This window comes from Geotrypetes seraphini, chromosome 4 (assembly GCF_902459505.1).
Source record: "Geotrypetes seraphini chromosome 4, aGeoSer1.1, whole genome shotgun sequence".
Lineage (NCBI taxonomy): Eukaryota > Metazoa > Chordata > Amphibia > Gymnophiona > Dermophiidae > Geotrypetes > Geotrypetes seraphini.
The window spans coordinates 20,175,762-20,194,605 of record NC_047087.1 but is presented as its reverse complement, the minus strand read 5'-3'; the positions used below and the strand labels follow the sequence as shown (position 1 = coordinate 20,194,605).

Below are 18,844 nucleotides of genomic sequence, written 5' to 3'. Positions count from 1 at the left end.
TCCGATGCTCATAGACTTCCTATGAGCGAAGGAGCTGTTACTGCCGCATTCGGCGCTAAAAAGCATGCTACACTTTTGTAAAGGTGGTGTGTGGGGGGGGGGGGTCTGTTTCATATCAGCATTTTAGAAAATTGCTGAAGACATATTTATTTGTAAAATTTTTGTAAATTAAACCCCCCTCTTCTATGAAACCGTGCTAGCGGTTTTTTAGCGCAGAGAGAGAACAGAGAGCCTCGCTGAATGGCCCGTGCCTGCTCCCGATGCTCATTGAGTTCCTATGAGCGTCGGGAGCAGTGCGGGCCATTCAGCGGGGCTCCTTGCGCTAGAAACTGCTAGCGCAGTTTCGTAGAAGAGAGGGGTAAATGTTTGTATTTTGCTGTTATTGTTTACTTATCTTCTGTAAAACCTCATAGAACTTTCAAGGTACTGCGGTATATAAATCCATTTTTATGTTATGTTCAAAGAAGAGCGACCAAAATAATAAAGGGAATGGAACTCCTCTTGTAAACGGAAAGACTAAAGAGGTTAGAGTTCTTCAGGTGGCAAAAGCGAAGGCTGAGTCTGAGGAGAGATATGATTAAGGTCTACAAAGTCCTGAGAGATGTTGAACAGTTCAAGGTGAATAGATATTTTTACAAATGGCAAATGCGCTTTAACGTGGAAAAATGCAAGGTCATGCATATAGGGAAAAAGAACCCGTTGTTCAACTACAAATTGGGGGGGGCATTGTTGGGAGACAGCAGTCTAGAGAGAGACTTGGGTGTGCTGGTGGATGCATCACTGAAGCCATCTGCACAGTGCGCAGCAGCCTCGAAAAAAGCCAACAGGATGCTGGGCATCATAAAGAGGGGCATAACAACCAGGGCGCGGGAAGTCATCATGCCATTGTATCGAGCAATGGTGCGTCCACATCTGGAATACTGCGTTCAGTATTGGTCGCCGTACCTCAAGAAGGACATGGCGGTACTTGAGAGAGTCCAAAGGAGAGCAACGAAACTGGTAAAAGGGCTGGAACACTGCCCATACGCCGAGAGGTTGGATAGGCTGGGGCTCTTCTCTCTGGAAAAAAGGAGGCTCAGGGGAGATATGATAGAGACCTTCAAGATCATGAGGGGCATAGAGAGGGTGGATAGGGACAGATTCTTCAGACTGAGAGGGGCAACAGGTACGAGGGGGCATTCGGAGAAACTGAAGGGAGATAGGTTCAAAACAAATGCAAGGAAGTTTTTTTTTCACCCAGAGGGTCGTGGACACTTGGAATGCGCTGCCGGAGGAAGTGGTCGGGCAGAGTACGGTACAGGGATTCAAACAGGGATTGGACGGATTCCTGAGGGATAAAGGGATCGTGGGATACTGAGGGAGGAGCTGGGATGTAACACAAGTATAGAAAGCTAACCAGGTAATAAGTATAGAAAGCCAACCAGGTCGTGCATGGGCAAGACCGGAGGGTGAGGACTTCGATGGGAAGATAGGACTTCAATGAGAAACCAAGGTGGCAAGGGAGCCCCTTCTGGTGATTCAGACAGGTCGTGACCTGTTTGGGCCGCCGCGGGAGCGGACTGCCGGGCAGGATGGACCTATGGTCTGACCCGGCGGAGGCACTGCTTATGTTCTTATATTCTTACTCTTTCAAAAATTATGAAGACTACGGGCAGTCAATGAAGTTACTTGGAAATACTTTTAAAACAAATAGCAGGAAATATATATATTTTCACTCAAAAAATAGTTAGGTTCTGGAACTTGTTGCCAGAGGATGTGGTAACATCAGTTAGCGTAGCTGGTTTAAAAAAAAAGGTTTGGACAAGTTCCAGGAGGAAAAGTCCATAGACTGCTATTGAGACAAACATGGGGGAAGCCACTGCTTGTTCTGGGTTTGGTAGCATGGAATGTTGCTTCGGCCTTGTCCACCGAGGAATTCCCTCTGCCGTGTTACTGATGACATCATCAGTAACGCAGCAGAGTGAATTCCCCAGCGGAGAATGGCGAAGCAGCCTGTTAGAGTGCTGCTGGCCAGACGCTGCTTTGGATGAAGGTACATAGGGCTCGCTCGCGGTTGGCGGGGTTCGGATGGGAGGGAAGCATGGAGGGTCAACGGGGGTTCGGCTGTGCGGCGAGGATGGGGGGGGGGCGGGTTGAAGAGTTGCTGCCGGCGAATCCCAGGACTAGGGCTTACTTTTGCGGTACGGCTTATATTAAGACCTACCTCAAAAATCATGCTAGGGCTTATTTTTGGGGTGTAGGGCTTATTTTCGTGGAAACACGGTAGCTAACAGTTTTATACAGGCTGGTTTCTGTATGTAAAACTGGCTTTAAAAATGGAATATTGTGTAATGTTTATGTTTATTGGTATTTATAGACCACTATTCATGAGAACATAAGAATAGCCTTCCTGGGTCAGACCAATGGTCCATCTAGACCAGTAGCCCGTTCTCACAGTGGCCAATCCAGGTCCTTAGTACCTGACCAAAACCCAAAGAGTAGCAACATTCCAGCATCTCAAAGAATAGCAAGATTCTGGAACCCCAATGAGAGCAACATTCCGGAGCTGAGATTGTGATGTCATAATGCCTCAGAGCCAGCCTCATCAGTGATGTTATAATGACTTGATTGTCCTATACTTGGCAGACATAAGAACAGCCATACTGGGTCAGACCATCCTCATGGTTTCTAATCCAGGTCACTAGTACCTGGTCAAAACCCCAAAGAGTAGCAACATACCGTGCTACCGATCCAGGGCAAGCAGAGGCTTCCCCAATGTCTTAATAATAGACTATGGACTTTTCCTCCAGGAATTTGTCCAAACCTTTCATAAAACCAGCTATGTTAAACACTCTTACCATAATCTCCATCATCATAGTGGTTTGTATAGTACTAAAGAAAAGAACTACATAATCAATAGGAAAGTAAAATACAAAGAAAATGATAATAATGTACAAATTAAATTCTAATTAAAATAGATTTTTAAAAAGTCTATAAAACTTAAAATACGATTGTAAAAAGCAGCCTTTGAATCTCTGCGACATGTAACTCCTTATTGAACACAATATAGCAGAGATTCAAAGGCAGCTAGATGACAAATCCTTTTTATAAGAAATTAAAGGATGACCCCCCTCATCTATCACACAAGAGACTGAGACATTACTGGAACAAGGCCAGTATTTAAGCCAAAAAGAGATGGAAGTTTTGAAAGTAATATATCCAGCCAACTGGTCAAGTAGGACATGGAGGTTGGTGGCCCTGCTTTACTTACAAATTACTGTCATCTTAAAATGGTCATGCTGCTATGTTGACTTCCCATTCAACTTGTAAATAGAGTAAGTAAGCTACCACGTTCACCCGAAAATGTTGAGTTGGCTGTATTGCTTCCTCCAAAGATCAGAGAAGGGTCTCTTTTATGAAGTTGAAGGTAACTTTATCATCCCATCTTAACTTACTGGTACTGTGGGGTGTTACTTGTCTATTGAGAACAATTAGGTAAAATAGAGTTGTATAGAAAGGCATTCTTAATAAAGAGATTTCAGTCAGAATCCCATGACTGCACCACTCTAGAAATCAAAATGTAGTAAAAATGAGCCAAATAAAGGACAATCAAGCTGTTGTGACATCACTGATGAGGTTAGCTTTTTTGGTGGAATGAGGCATTATGATGTCACAATACCAGCTTTGGTTATCAGAGACGAAACTTTTCTCACTTTATTCAATTTTTTTATACTGTTCTCCCAAGTAGAGAAAGTCATGGGAACAAATTTTCCCCATCCCTGTGAGTTCCTGCCCCTGCCCCATTCCTGCAAGCTCCGTCCCCATCTGCACAAGCCTCAAATCCTTTAAAATCCTAAGTAGCAACATTTTAGAGCTCAGACTGTGATGTCATAATGCCTCATTCCACCAATGCCTAAGCTCTGTCCTCATCTGCACAAGCCTGAAACACTTTAAAATCCTAAGTAGCAACATTCTAGAACTCAGACTGTGATGTCATAATGCCTCATTCCTCCAATGCCTAAGCTCCGTCCTCATCTGCACAAGCCTCAAATACTTTAAAACCATAAGTAGCAACATTCTAGAGCTCAGATTTGATGTCATAATGCCTCATTCCTCCAATGCCTAAGCTCTGTCCTCATCTGCACAAGCCTGAAACACTTTAAAATCATAAATAGCAACATTATAGAGCTCAGACTGTGATGTCATAATGCCTCATTCCACCAATGCCTAAGCTCCATCCTCATCTGCACAAGCCTCAAACCCTTTAAAATCCTAAGTAGCAACATTCTAGAGCTCAGATTATGATGTCATAATGCCTCATTCCACCAATGCCTAAGCTCCATCCTCATCTGCACAAGCCTCAAACCCTTTAAAATCCTAAGTAGCAACATTCTAGAGCTCAGATTATGATGTCATAATGCCTCATTCCACCAATGCCTAAGCTCCGTCCTCATCTGCACAAGCCTCAGACACTTTAAAATCCTAAGTAGCAACATTCTAGAGCTCAGATTGTGATGTCATAATGCCTCATTCCACCAATGCCTAAGCTCCGTCCTCATCTGCACAAGCCTCAAACCCTTTAAAATCCTAAGTAGCAACATTCTAGAGCTCAGATTGTGATGTCATAATGCCTCATTCCACCAATGCCTAAGCTCCGTCCTCATCTGCACAAGCCTCAAACACTTTAAAATCCTAAGTAGCAACATTCTAGAGCTCAGATTGTGATGTCATAATGCCTCATTCCTCCAATGCCTAAGCTCCGTCCTCATCTGCACAAGCCTCAAACACTTTAAAATCCTAAGTAGCAACATTCTAGAGCTCAGATTGTGATGTCATAATGCCTCATTCCACCAATGCCTAAGCTCCGTCCTCATCTGCACAAGCCCCAAACACTTTAAAATCCTAAGTAGCAACATTCTAGAGCTCAGATTGTGATGTCATAATGCCTCATTCCTCCAATGCCTAAGCTCCGTCCTCATCTGCTCAAGCCTCAAACCCTTTAAAATCATAAGAGTCCGAGGCTTATGCAGAGCTTACTGGAATGGGTCAGGTACAGCGACACAACTCACGTAGGCAGGACAGGGAAATTGTGTTATTGGGGGGACAGGGAAAAATTTGTCCCCGTATCATTCTCTACCCCATAGTTACTGCGTGGAAAATCCAATCTTTCATTTTCTGCACATATTTGTGGAAATAAGAGTCAACGATGAAGTTGTAACTAATACCTTTTATTGAACCACCTTAACATATCTGTTACAAGCTTTTGAAGATTATCTTTTCTTCCTCTGGAAAGCTTATCACAGATCTATTAAGGTAGTCCAATTAAAATGTATCACCCACAACTTTTAGTATTGACCCTTGTTTCTATATGTCTGTAACTGAGAAAGGAACCACATCCTCTGCTCTATAAATATAAAAGCTTTTTCTGAAGCGTACTTTTAAAATAGAAAGCAAATTACAAGTACAGGCTCTGTAAATGTAATTTCACAATATTCCCAGTGACCAATTTTATCTGCCATCAGCAGACCTGGCACTGTTCTATTATCTGTCCTAGGTATGTCATTCAGCGGAAATAATGACCTCCATTCCCACTTCTGCTGGTTATAATATACTTTGTTTGGAAGTCAATAGAGCAACGCGCCTAGAACACCAAAGCTCACCGAGTGGCCACTTGAAGGAGAGAGCAATGCTACGTCAATGGCATGCTGATTCTTCCAGACGCAGGGTGCCTCCGTGTTGGTAAATAGCCTCAAATACGAATCATTCGCTGGATGATCGATAGACGCAATAAATGAACTCGTAATTGCGGGGTAATCTGCAAAGCCAGGTTTATCCAGATATCGGATGTTAGTGCACACTGGAGCTGAATCTGGGCGTGGAGATGTCTGTGATTTGCCCACTTTAACCGTTGTGAGAAAAGAGCGGGTTTTATTACACACGCCAGTCATCTGATAAACAGCTCATTGAACCTTCCTGTGCTTTTCGCTTTCTGCTGCTTCCTGCACGAGCCACAGTCAGCGGCCCTGCAGGGTTTATCAAGTGTGCAATAAAACACTGGGGTGAATGTCTCTATGAAGATACCAACAGGTAAATCACAAGGGTGTTTGTTGTCCAGTCTTCTGGAAGACATTCTTAGCTTGTAATGCATTTTTCCTGTGCATTGACCATGAAATGATTTTTTTTTTTTTTTTTTTAAATAAGCAGGTAGGGTTTGAATTCAGAGCAGCCTCGTGCAGACCAATACAAAAATCTCGTTTTTATACATTCAGTTAAGTCCCTGGAAACCCACTTTAACTCCTGGGGTTCTTAAACCATGGTTTAGTGAATTGAATGTTTTCCTCTACCACTTTCATTGATGACGATGATTGCAACAAGTACGGGGACCCAAGCAGACCACACACACATCCAGTACATGGACATATGCAATTGTAGATTGCAAGGATCTGAAGAAAAATGCCACGGTTTAATGAACAAAAAAATTGAACGTGTTCCTACATAATAACCACTGGGAACAATATCTGAAAATGATCATTTACCTAATAAACACTTAAAAATCATATTTAAGGCTTTGAGACTTACCTGCAGTGTCATTATCTGAACTTACCCCCCCCCCCCCCTTTACAAAAGCGTAGTATGGTTTTTGGCGCCAGCCATGGCGGTAACAGCTCCTACGCTCATAGGAATTCTATGAGTGTTGGAGCTGTTACCACCGCGGCCAGTGCTAAAAACCACGCTACGCTTTTGAAAAATAAAGGTGTGTGTGTGTTAATTATTAGCATTAGCTCAAAAATAGCATTTGATGTGGAAAAATGTTTTTAAAAGATTTGATTTTAATATATATTTTGTGTTCTGATTTCAGGCACTATCAAAATCTTTTTTAATTATTATTTCAGTAGTCTTGCTCTCAGCTATATTCAGAGTTAGAAATACTTTCCAGCCCCCTCCCCCCCTGAAATTCTTATACAGCAGGGACAGAGGAGTGAAAGTTTTATCTGTAAAGATGGAGCACTTGCTTAGAAAAAAAAAATCATGTTGAGTCCTGTCATAGCAAAATTATATTTATCTGTAAATGTATTTATTTGGAAAAAAGAATTTGATAAAAATTTGATTCCTGTTATATCATCCTATTTATTTCAACTTATTAAGAACATGAAACATTAAAAATTGCCATATTGAGTCAGACCAAAGGTCCATAGAGTCCAGCCTCCTGTTTTTAACAGTGGCCAAACCAGGTCACAAGGGTTTGGTGCCACTTCATCACTTGATGGACTGGCTTGGTGTCATGTGATGAACAGACTCAGAGATGAACTGTCAGGTGATGAAATGGCTGTACACTGGTCACAAGTATCAGGCAGGATCCCAAAAATTAGTTTCCAAGCTACCTTACTACCAGAGTTAAGCAATGGTTTCCTCCAGGTCTACCTTAATAACAGTTTATGGACCTTTTCTCTAGGAATTTGTCCAAACCTTTTTTAAACCCTGCTTTGCTGTTTTTACCATATCATTTAGCAATGAGTTAACAGAGCCTAGGTGTTGAATAAAAAAATATTTTCTCCACAGATTCTTTACCAAAATATCTCCTGAAATGAGCCACCTAGACACCTGAATTTCCAATCTCCATTTTCTATGTTAGCCTCCCTTTTACAAAACCGTAACACAGTTTTTAGCGCTGGCCGTGCTCATAGAATTCCTGCGAGTGTTGGAACTGTTACCGACGTGGCCTGGGCTGAAAACCATACTACGGTTTTGTAAAAGGGGGGAGAGGGTTTAATGAGGCCATAACTTCCTATGGATTACAAAAATATTGGTGTTTTAAGTTTGCTACTTTTCAAAAGTGTTTTTTTGTGGGGGGGTTTTCCCCCAAAAGCTTACTCTTATATTGATAAAAGGTTTCTCATTTATTAAAGACATAATTAGTCCATACCTGAGGCTAAAATTCTGCAGGATTTTGCAGTTGATATTCCTCTATCTTGTGGTATAAATAAGTCACAAATCCCACCTTTGGTGCCTTTTTGCTCAGTGGTTCACATACTGTATATTTGGACACTAGACATTAGGTAAAAAAAAAGCGCTTAGGCCCTGGGCAATCAATATTTGATAAATGAGTGCAATGTTTTCAAACCTGTCTAGACTACATCCTCCGATTCACCTTCACTTTCCGTTCACTTTTCATCTCTCATTCCATCGCTTTTCTTTCCAAAGCTGACATCCATGCCATAATTAACCTAATTATCCCCTAATCATTGGCATACCGTCAAGGTATTTATAGAGGGGTCACCCAACATCTGCCTTTTGTCACCGGAGATTGGAAAAGTGTGGACTATCAATTAGTTCTGATCGCAGAAAGAGACGAGAACCTTTCATGTCTGATCAACAAGATAAAATCGTTTAGCCAAAGCCGCTTTAGTCAACAGAAGGTCCTTCACGTGCTGGGAATTGCACCCTGGTCTGGTCAGGTGCAAGAAAAAGGATGACAGGATGGTTTGAAACCAGGAATTGTTCCATTCCGTCGCATTAGCTGGCGGCCCAGACATCAGCTTGATATAACAGTTTAGTTCAGTAATTATTCTGAAAGTACTGTATGAAATAGCTAGGTTAGGATTCCCTATTTTCCAATAAACTCTTTATCGCCTTAAACCAGTAGGTGCCTTTGAATTTCAGTGTGAATATTTCATCCATTACATTATTGTTTATGAGCCGTTGAACTCAGTCTTGGAAAGAGAGACATTTGGGCTTGATAATTGTATTTTAGTAAAAATGTATGGCAAGTCGGCATTCCTAGATGCTGGATTTAAGGGTAAACGGCACAAACATCATTTGCTTTTCCTTGGGCATAATTATACTCGTGGCAGGGAGGGAGAGGGTGATTGGAGGAAGAGAAAAGAAGAGAGAGGTGCTGAGAAGATATGATAGAGGCCTGTAAAATACTGAGTGGAGTGGAACAGGCCGATGCGAATCGCTCTTTTCACTCTTTCCAAAAATGTTGGGACTAGAGGGCATGCGATGAAGCTGCTAAGGTGCGCTAGCGTTTTTAGCGCGCGTGCTGAAGATTAGCGCACGCAAACCCCCCACGCTGAATGAAAAATACTAACGCGAGCTCTATGGAGGCGTTAACGTTTAGCATGCTAAAACCACTAGCGCAGCTTAGTAAAAGGAGCCCTAAGTAGCAGATTTTAAACAAATCAGAAAAGAGGGGGCGTGGTCAAGATGGCGGCGTTAGCAGTCCCTGTTAGCACGACATCTTGCTGTTACTAGGATTTGTTTTTTCCCTTTCTTCAACAAAATGCCCCATTCTAAGCATAAGGGCACTCTCCTCATCCGGACAGTCAACGATGGATCGCTTCGTGGCCAGCACGTCATCATCATCTGGAGTTGAGTTTCCCGTGACGGACTCAGAGGAAGGAGCCTCCGAGGCCTTGGGATTGGATATCTCTATGTCTCCTCCGATTACCCGACCTCCACTGTATCCGGCGCTAGTGTCCGACGAAGGCACGTAGGACACAGCCCAGAAGGGGTTGCCACCGTTGTGCGGAGAGGGTTCTCAATCAGACCAGGCCGCTGTGTTTTTGAACATCCAAGGAGATGAGAAAGGAAGCTCCTCTACGCCGGCGACTCTGGAAAACATATGGAAGTCTCTTCAAAGACTCGAAACTGCAGTGACTAAATCGACATGAAAACGTTCGGCTATTGTGAGTAAAGCTGACGGTTTATCATCCAGTATTGAAGTTATTAAAACTGAGACTTCAAATAGATTTGACCAGATAAGTCACGAGGTAACCTCTTTACAAAATCTTTCAGCAAATTTTTTGAAAGACAAATTTTCTTCAATGAAAAGTTGAACAGATTGAGAATGTCAACGGGAGATTAAATCTAAGAATATTCTAATATTTTCCCAAGTCTACAGGAATTACCGTATTTTCATGTATAAAACGCGCGCGTTATACATGATTTTTACAAACCGTGCATAACCTTGCGCATTATACGCGTGAGCGCGTTTTACAACTTTTTTTTTACATAGTTCCCCCCCCCCCGACGTCCGATTTACCCCCCGCAGGACCGCTCGCACCCCCACCCCGAAGGACCGCTCGCACGCACTCGCACCCGCACCCCCACCCCGAAGGACCGCTCGCACGCACTCGCACCCACACCCGCACCCCCACAGCCTCCCGTCCCCCCCATCATGTAGAAGCTCCTACCGTTGTCCTGCTGCTTCCTCTTGGCGGTCCCGGCCCTTCTGTGAGCCCTGCGTCTGCGCTGCTTCCTCTTCCGGCGGTCCCGCCCTTTCTCTGACGTCAGAGGAAGCAGCGCAGACACAGGGCTCACAGAAGGGCCGGGACCGCCAAGAGGAAGCAGCAGGACAACGGTAGGAGCTTCTACATGATGGGGGGGTCGGGAGGCTGTGGGGGTGCAAGTGGTCCTTCGGGGTGGGGGTGCGGATGCGAGTGCGTGCGAGCAGTCCTTTGGGGTGCGGGTGCGAGTGCGTGCGAGCGGTCCTTCGGGGGGGTGAATCGGACGTCGGGGGGGGGCATCAGGATTTCAGGGTGGGGACAGGACTTCAAGGGGGAGAGGAGAGTCGGGGCGGCCAGAAGAGAGTCGGGGCGGGCGACGGGAGAGTCGGGGTGGCATGCGCGGTATACGGGTGTGCGCGGTATATAAAAATTTATTTACATAAATTACAGTTTCTCGCGCGCTATACCCGTGTGCGCGTTTTACACAGGTGCGCGGTATATGAGTGAAAATACGGTACATCTGGAGATATTTTTAAAAATATTTGATTGAAACGTTAGGTTTTACTGCTGAAACTATACCTCCAATAAATTGTGTAAACTATTTACCTGCAAAATAAAAACCAGAAGATTCCTCAGAAACTTGGACTTGAATAATTTGTCTGACTTGCTTGAAAATTCATTAGTAGAAATTGAGTCTCATTCTGCACTGCTTGTCTCATTTGTATTTGAACAAGATTTGAATGCTGTTATGTATTTTCGTTCTTCGCAAACTTTGGGCTCCTTTTACGAAGGTGCGCTAAGCTGATTAGTGCGCGCTAGCCGAAAATCTACCGCCTGCTGGCGTGCACGGCAATTTAGCGCGCGCATTCCGTGCGTTAAGGCCCTAGCGTGGCTTTGTAAAAGGAGCCCTTTGTTCTATGGCAAAAAGTTTGGGTTTTCTTGTAAATGTCTGGTTAGATATGCAGGGATAAAATACGGTTGGTTTGGTTTTTGTTCTGATCAGCTTCGAGCTTTTATAGATGCTAAAAAGTTAATTCAGAATGTATAGGATTTATAAATTGAACAAAGATGATGTTTCAAGTTAAGCCTAATTTTCTTTAATTCTTTTCCTATTTGTGATCTCCTTATCTCTTATTTTCTCTCTTCCCCATTGAATAGTGGTCTAATGAAGAGTATGGAAACTCTACAATGAGAGGGCATAGGATGAAGTTAAAACTAAAGTAAACTAAAGCTTAACTTTGTATTAGAGAATGACACGGTGACAAAATTCATCACCGTTCCCGTCCCCGCGGATAACCGCGGGAAACCATCTTCATGTCATTCTTTAAGGAGAGAGGGAAGAATCAGAGTATGAATGACCACAACCACTGACCCACAAGCTTTGCTTTGAAGAACGCTGGTGTAGAAGGACCGAGGCTGAAACAGACACTACAGAATGACAGTCTCTGGTATCCAGAGCAGATATTGTGATGTCATAATGCCTCATTCCACCAGTGCCTAAGAGCCAATCACATCAGTGATGTCACAATGGCTTCATTATCCTTGGCTCACATAAGAATCAGAGTATGAATGGGCCCAGCTTTGCTTTGAAGAATGCTGGTGTAGAAGGACTGAGGTTGAAACAGACACTACAGAATGACAGTCTCTGGTATCCAGAGCAGATATTGTGATGTCATAATGCCTCATTCCACCAGTGCCTAAGAGCCAATCACATCAGTGATGTCACAATGGCTTCATTATCCTTGGCTCACATAAGAATCAGAGTATGAATGGGCCCAGCTTTGCTTTGAAGAATGCTGGTGTAGAAGGACTGAGGTTGAAATAGACACTCGAAAATGACATGGGATTATTTCCCGCGGTTATCCACGGGGACGGGAACGGTGATGAATTTTGTCACCGTGTCATTCTCTACTTTGTATACTGAGTCATCATTCTGAGAAGGCTCGACTCGGTTTATAGCAATTAAATAAACAGGGAATGATTTACAAATGATAAATAGAAGATAACAGCAAAATTTCAAAAGAATTAATTTTCAAAATGTTTGGCAAATAGAGTAGTTTTTAAAGATTTACGGAAAAATGAAAACAAACTGGAGCTCCTTAAAAAAAAAAAAAAAAGGGGGGAGATCATTCCAGAGTTGAGAGAATTCAAAGACCAAATATTGACTGAAGATCTTGACTCCTTTAATCCCTTTTTTAGAAGGAAGGGAGAGTTTAAATTGTTTGGATACCTCTTGCAAAGGAGAATCGGTAAACGTTCCAAAATAAAGGAATAAGAGGATTAAAGATACCATGTAGAATTTTAAAAGAAATACAAGCGCATTTAAATTGAATTCTAAAATAAACCGGGAGCCAATGAAGACTCTGAAGCAAAGGGGCCACATGGTCACATTTATGTTTTCCAAAGATCAGCTTCACAGCAGTATTCTGAATTAATTGTAATCTATGAAGACAAATTTTTGTAAAACCGAGATAGATAGTTAAGAGGTGATAGGCTCCGGAGTAATCTGAGGAAATACTTTTTTACGGAAAGGATGGTGGATGCGTGGCACAGTCTCCCGGAAGAGGTGGCGGAGACAGAGACTGTGTCTGAATTCAGGAGGGCCTGGGATAGGCACATGGGATCTCTCGGAGAGAGAAAGAGATAATGGTTACAACGGATGGGCAGACTGGATGGGCCATTTGGCCTTTACCTGCCATCATGTTTCTATGTTTCTAAATACTTCATTATATGTATTTTTTGTAAGTTCATTTTCTTGATCTCTGTATTTAAGATTCTATTTGGCATATGCTCTCTACTTCTTCCTCTTTCCTGGAACTCTCATAGACTGGGTCTGATTAGGACTATGCAAAAACTTAAAACTGTCTGAGATTGTGATGTCATAATGCCTCAGAGTCAACTTCATCAGTGATGTTACAATGGCTTGATTGTCCTATACTTGGCTCACATGAGAGCATAAGAACAGCCATACTGGGTCATACAAATGGTTCATCAAGCCAGTAGCCTGTTCCCACGGTGGTCAATCCAGGTCACTAGTACCTAGACAAAACCCAAGGAGTAGCAATATTCCATGCTACCGATCCAGGGCAAGCAGTAGCTTCCCCCATGTCATTCTCAATAACAGACTATGGACTTTTCCTCCAAGAACTTGTCCAAACCTTTCTTAAAACCAGTTAGGCTATCCGCTCTTACCACATCCTCTGGCAGTGCGTTCCAGAGCTTAACTATTCTCTGAGTGAAAACAAAAATTCCTCCTATTTATTCTGCCAATATCTTGCGGTTCTAGGCGGATTACAATAATGTACAGGAGGTGAGCCTTTTTCAGATGAAGGAAAACTCTGCAATGAGAGGACATAGGATGAAGTTAAGAGGTGATGGGCTCAGGAGTAATCTAATCTAATCTAATCCTTAGGTTTGTATACCGCATCATCTCCACGTTCTTAGAGCTCGACGCGGTTTACAGTAGGAGAAATAGGAAGGAACTACAACAGAGGGTTAGAGGTAGAAGTGTGAAGAAAATTTACAGGACTTGGGATGCCAAGATATAAGAGTTTCCTTGGTTCCTAAGTTGGAGGGAGACTTACATTTTTTGAGAAAAGCCAGGTTTTTAGATGTTTGCGGAAAACTTGGAGAGAGCTCAAGTTCCGAAGAGGGGAGGTAAGGTTGTTCCAGAGCTCAGTGATTTTGAAGTGGAGGGAGGTCCCTAGCTTTCCTGTGTGGGAAATGCCTTTTAGCAAGGGGAAGGATAGTTTTAATTTGTGGGAGGATTTGGTGGTATTAGGGTTTGAGGAATTCCAAGAAAGAGGGATAAAGGGAGTAATCTAAGGAAAATCTTTTTATGGAATGTGCGGTAGATGTGTGGAACAATAGAGGTGGTGGAGGACAACGACTGTATCTGAAAGAGGTGGTGGAATAGGTGGTGGAGACAACGACTGTATCTGAATTCAAGAAAGCCTGGGACAAGCACATGGGATCTCGTAGGGAAAGGAAAGGATGCTATGGATGGACAGACTGGATGGGCTATTTGGCCTTTATCTGCCATCATGTTTCTACGTTTATTTATATGGAATACATCTGCATACCATGGAGGCAGTTTGTGCAAACCTGTCTAATGTTTATGTGGATATCCTGAAAACTAGGAATCGTCTTAGACAAGGTAGGGGATCAGTGATGTGGAAGATGTGCTTGGCTCAACACTTCTTTGGGCCATAAGAGCATAAAAATAGCCATACTGGGTCAGACCAATGGTCCATTAAGGCCAATAGCCTGTTCTCACGGTGGCCTATAATTACTACTACTACTATTTATTATTTCTATAGCGCTGAAAGACATATGCAGCGCTGTACATTTTAACATACAATAGACAGTCCCTGCTCGGAAGAGCTTACAATCTAATTTAAACAGGACATTTCAGGGTTGGGGAGGTTATAGTGGGTATAGATATCTGACAGCAGTGAGGGGAAGTTTAAGAATTGATAGTTTCAAAAAAGTGGGCCTTTAGCTAGGATTTGAACACTGCCAGGGATGGAGCATGCCCTATTGATTCAGGCAGCCTGTTCCAGGCATACGGCGCCGCAAGAAAGAAGGGACGGAGTCTGGAGTTGGCAGTGGAAGAAAAGGGCTTGCCCGATGAGCAGAGATCACGGAGGGAGCACAGGGGGAGATGAGCGAGGAAAGATATCGGGAGACTTCAGAGCAAATGCACTTACAGATCAGCAAGAGGAGTTTAAACTGTATTCGGAAATGGACAGGGAGCCAATGAAGCGACTTGAGGAGAGGGGTAATGTGAGAATAGCAGCTCTCACGGGATATAAGTCGTGCAGCAGCATTTTGAACGGATTGAAGAGGCGAGAGACAGGTACGCTGTCCGAGAGAAGTATGTTGCAGTAGTTTAAGCGTGAGGTGACGAGAGCATGGACAAGGGTTTTGGTTGTGTGTTCAGAGAGAAGAGGACGGATTTTGGTAATGTTATAGAGGAGGAAGCGACAGGATTTGGCGGTCTGTTGGATATGAGCAGAGAAGGAGAGAAAGGCATCAAAGATCCAGGTCCAATCCAGGTCACTAGTATCTGGCCAGAACCCAAAGAGTAGCAACGTTCCAGCATCTCAAAGACTAGCAAGATTCCGGAACCCCAATGAGAGCAACATTCCTGAGCTGAGATTGTGATGTCATAATGCCTCAGAGCCAACCTCATCAGTGATGTTACAATGGCTGTATTGTCCTATATTTGGCACATATAAGAGTATAAGAACAGCGAAACTGGGTCGGACCAATGGTCCATGTAGTCCAGTAGCCCATCCTCATGGTGGCCAATCCAGGTCACTAGTACCTGGGCAAAACGGAAAGAGTAGCAACATTCCATGCTACCAATCCAGAGCAAGTAGTGGCTAAATAAAAGATTATAGACTTTTCCTCCAGGAATTTGTCCAAACCTTTCATAAAACCAGCTACGCTATCCGCTTTTACCCCAACCTCTGCCAATGCGTTCCAGAGCTTAACTATTCTCTGAGTGAAAAAATATTTCCTCCTATTTCAACAGCTAGCAGTTTTATCCAGGCCTCCCTCGTTGACAGTACAGATAATAAACTGCTGCGATCCTGGAACAGCTGGAGTGCCTGCTCTACTCATTGTCTTTGAAGCGTGTAGAAAACTAACAACATATCAAAATATTTGAGCAATGTTTCAAGAGACAACTTCTTGTGCTTACTCTTCGCAAGAAGTCCATAATAATGTATTAATATATTTATTGATCTCTTAGAGAATTACTATCAGCGTACAATTGCCAAGACTTAATCAGATTAAGGAATAATGAGCATGAAAAGAAGCTTGAAGGAAAACCCCAGCATGGGGCGGAAAGCCTTAGTTAATCAGGCAGTTAATGAATATATATACAATTACTACTAAAATCCAGAGAACACTCCCCCTCCCTTCCCAAGTACATGAACAAGCTTTTCATTATATGGTAGAAATGGCAAGATGCAAGTTCTCTACTCTTAGATTTCTATTTTCAGGTTACACTTTATGACTTTTTGCATTTGATGGAACCCTATCTCCACACAATCTCTACTTGTATTCCTCTCTGTCTGATGGAATTCCACCATCAAGTGCACGCTACCTGGAATTCCACTGTCAAGTGCACGCTACCTGGAATTCCACCGTCAAGGGAAGGCTACCTGGAATTTCACCATCAAGGGAAGGCTACCTGGGATCCGTTATACCACATGGAGCTTCAGAACTGACTTTGGGATTCTTATAGTGATCATTCCACAATCAGCAGCCTGCAGGATGATGGATTGTATTTACTAACCCTCTGCGCCCTTTTTACAAAACCGTAGCACGGTTTTTAGCGCCGGCTGTGACAGTAACAGCTCTGACGCTCATAAAATGTCTATGAGCGGCGGAGCCGATACCGCCGAGGCCAGCGCTAAAAAAAAAATGTGCTATGGTTTTGTAAAAGGGGGAGGGGATGTAAATATTTTCCCCATAATACATGAAAACCTATAGTAAATAGGACCCATATACTGTAACACTAACCCCCCTCTTTTACAAAGGCGGGGTAAGCATTTTAATGCGCACTAACCGATTTAGCACGCACTAAACGCTAACGCATCCATTGTATCCTATGGACGCATTAATGTTTATCGCGTGCTAAATCGATTAGTGCGTGCTAAATCGGCCACCGCAACTTAGTAAAAGGACCCGTTCACTAAAAGAAAAAACTATTGCAGAAAAAATGTCATCAGAATTGTTGGAAAGAAAAATGATGTTGCAATAGATAAAAGCAATACCAAATAATAATAATAAAAAAAGTTAAAATTACAGTGCATCAAATTTCTAAGTAACTAACTGTACAACACAAAGCAGCATTAGTTGCGATCGATCTGAATGACTAATTACTGCCCCAGCCAAATGTAAGATATTTGTGTGAAAATAGTTTGCATGTGAAAAACTGCCAAAAGGTAGGCATTGTAGAGCAAATTCTAGAAGAAGCGCCCAAAATTTAGGCGCCTAAGTAGGCACTGTTCAGCGCGATTCAAGTAAACTTGGGCGCTGTTTAATGAATCGCGCTGAGCGGAACCTATTTTGGAGGCGCCCAAGAAATAGGCCAGCTCTCGGCAAGACTAAAGCGTAGGCGCCTGGCTGGGCGCTTAAGCACGCTTAAGAGCAGCGATTCTGCAACAAGGCGCCTAACATGTAGCCACCCCCATGCCTAACATGCATGGCGCCTACTTTTTTGAAGGCCGCCTAAATTTTTAGAGGCGCCTTGTTACAGAATAGCGCTTTCTTGAGAGGCGCCTAGGTTTCAATCAGCGCTGATTAAAAAGCTTACTTGAGCTTGTTATTCAGTTTAGACAGGCGCCTATCTAGTTGGGCGCCTCCAAAATAGGGGTCTGACTTTAGGCGCTGGTTACAGGATTTGGGCCTGTGTGTTGAAGCGATGAATATGCAAATTACTCGGTGGTCTTTCCATTCAAAGGAAACGTGATTAAGGTTTTTGATGAATGCTTTTGAATGTCAATTAATCAGGCCTAAGACACAACAACTGGGTGTAGAGTAAACAAATTATTGTTCCAAAAGGTAATAATCACAAAAAACGTAAAAGGAACAATACAAAGAAATTTTTAACACCTTTTTAAACCCGAATGGTGCTCAGAATCCACAAGTGGATAGGAAAAAGCTTTAACATGGGGAATAAACCCCTAAGGCATTTTCACGGAATCTATCATTGCACCACCGATTTTTGTAGAAAGGTGAATAAAATGTCTCTAAAAAACCGGTGTAGTAATTGTTATATATCCATAAAGTGAAAAAATGTCCAATATGTAAAAACTTCAAAACTAGTGAACTTAATTAAACTTATCTTAAATGTCCATGCAGCGATGATCTTAACAGGTTCTGACGCGTTTCGCCGAAAATGGCTTAGAAGGCTTCTTCAGAGAACCTGTAACGCTGAGTGAAAGATTCAGTTTGTAAATCCTTCCTGGTGCAGAGGAAAAAACTTTCATCTCCTCTGCACCAGGAAGGATTTACAAACTGAATCTTTCACTCAGCCTTCTAAGCCATTTTCGGCGAAACGCGTCAGAACCTGTTAAGATCATCGCTGCATGGACATTTAAGATAAGTTTAATTAAGTTCACTAGTTTTGAAGTTTTTACATATTGGACATTTTTTCACTTTATGGATATATAACAATTACTACACCGGTTTTTTAGAGACATTTTATTCACCTTTCTACGAAAATCGGTGGCGCAATGATAGATTCCGTGAAAATGCCTTAGGGGTTTATTCCCCATGTTAAAGCTTTTTCCTATCCACTTGTGGATTCTGAGCACCATTCGGGTTTAAAAAGGTGTTAAAAATTTCTTTGTATTGTTCCCTTTACGTTTTTTGGAATTAATCAGGCCTTACATATTTTTTTTTTTCACTAGCAGTTCCAAAACTGAGAGTTTCCAAAAGGAAGCTAGCTCGGCATTCCAATTTCACTGTTGGATGCCGACGTTTTGTTGTATTTCTTCATCTTGGTTAAGGCCACTTCCAGGTTTCCGAAGCTATTTTCTATCGTATTCTTCCTGCGCACAGTTAAAGAATAACGCTGCAGTGTTTGCTTTGAGAATGCATTTTTTAACAACGCCTGA

At 42.7% G+C, this 18,844-nt stretch overlaps 1 protein-coding gene across 2 annotated transcripts in view; it reads left to right on the top strand.

The window, feature by feature from the left end:
- Window positions 1-18,844, top strand: part of CDH13 (cadherin 13) — a 1,218,549-nt gene that overhangs the window by 998,174 nt on the left and 201,531 nt on the right. The window lies entirely within an intron of this gene.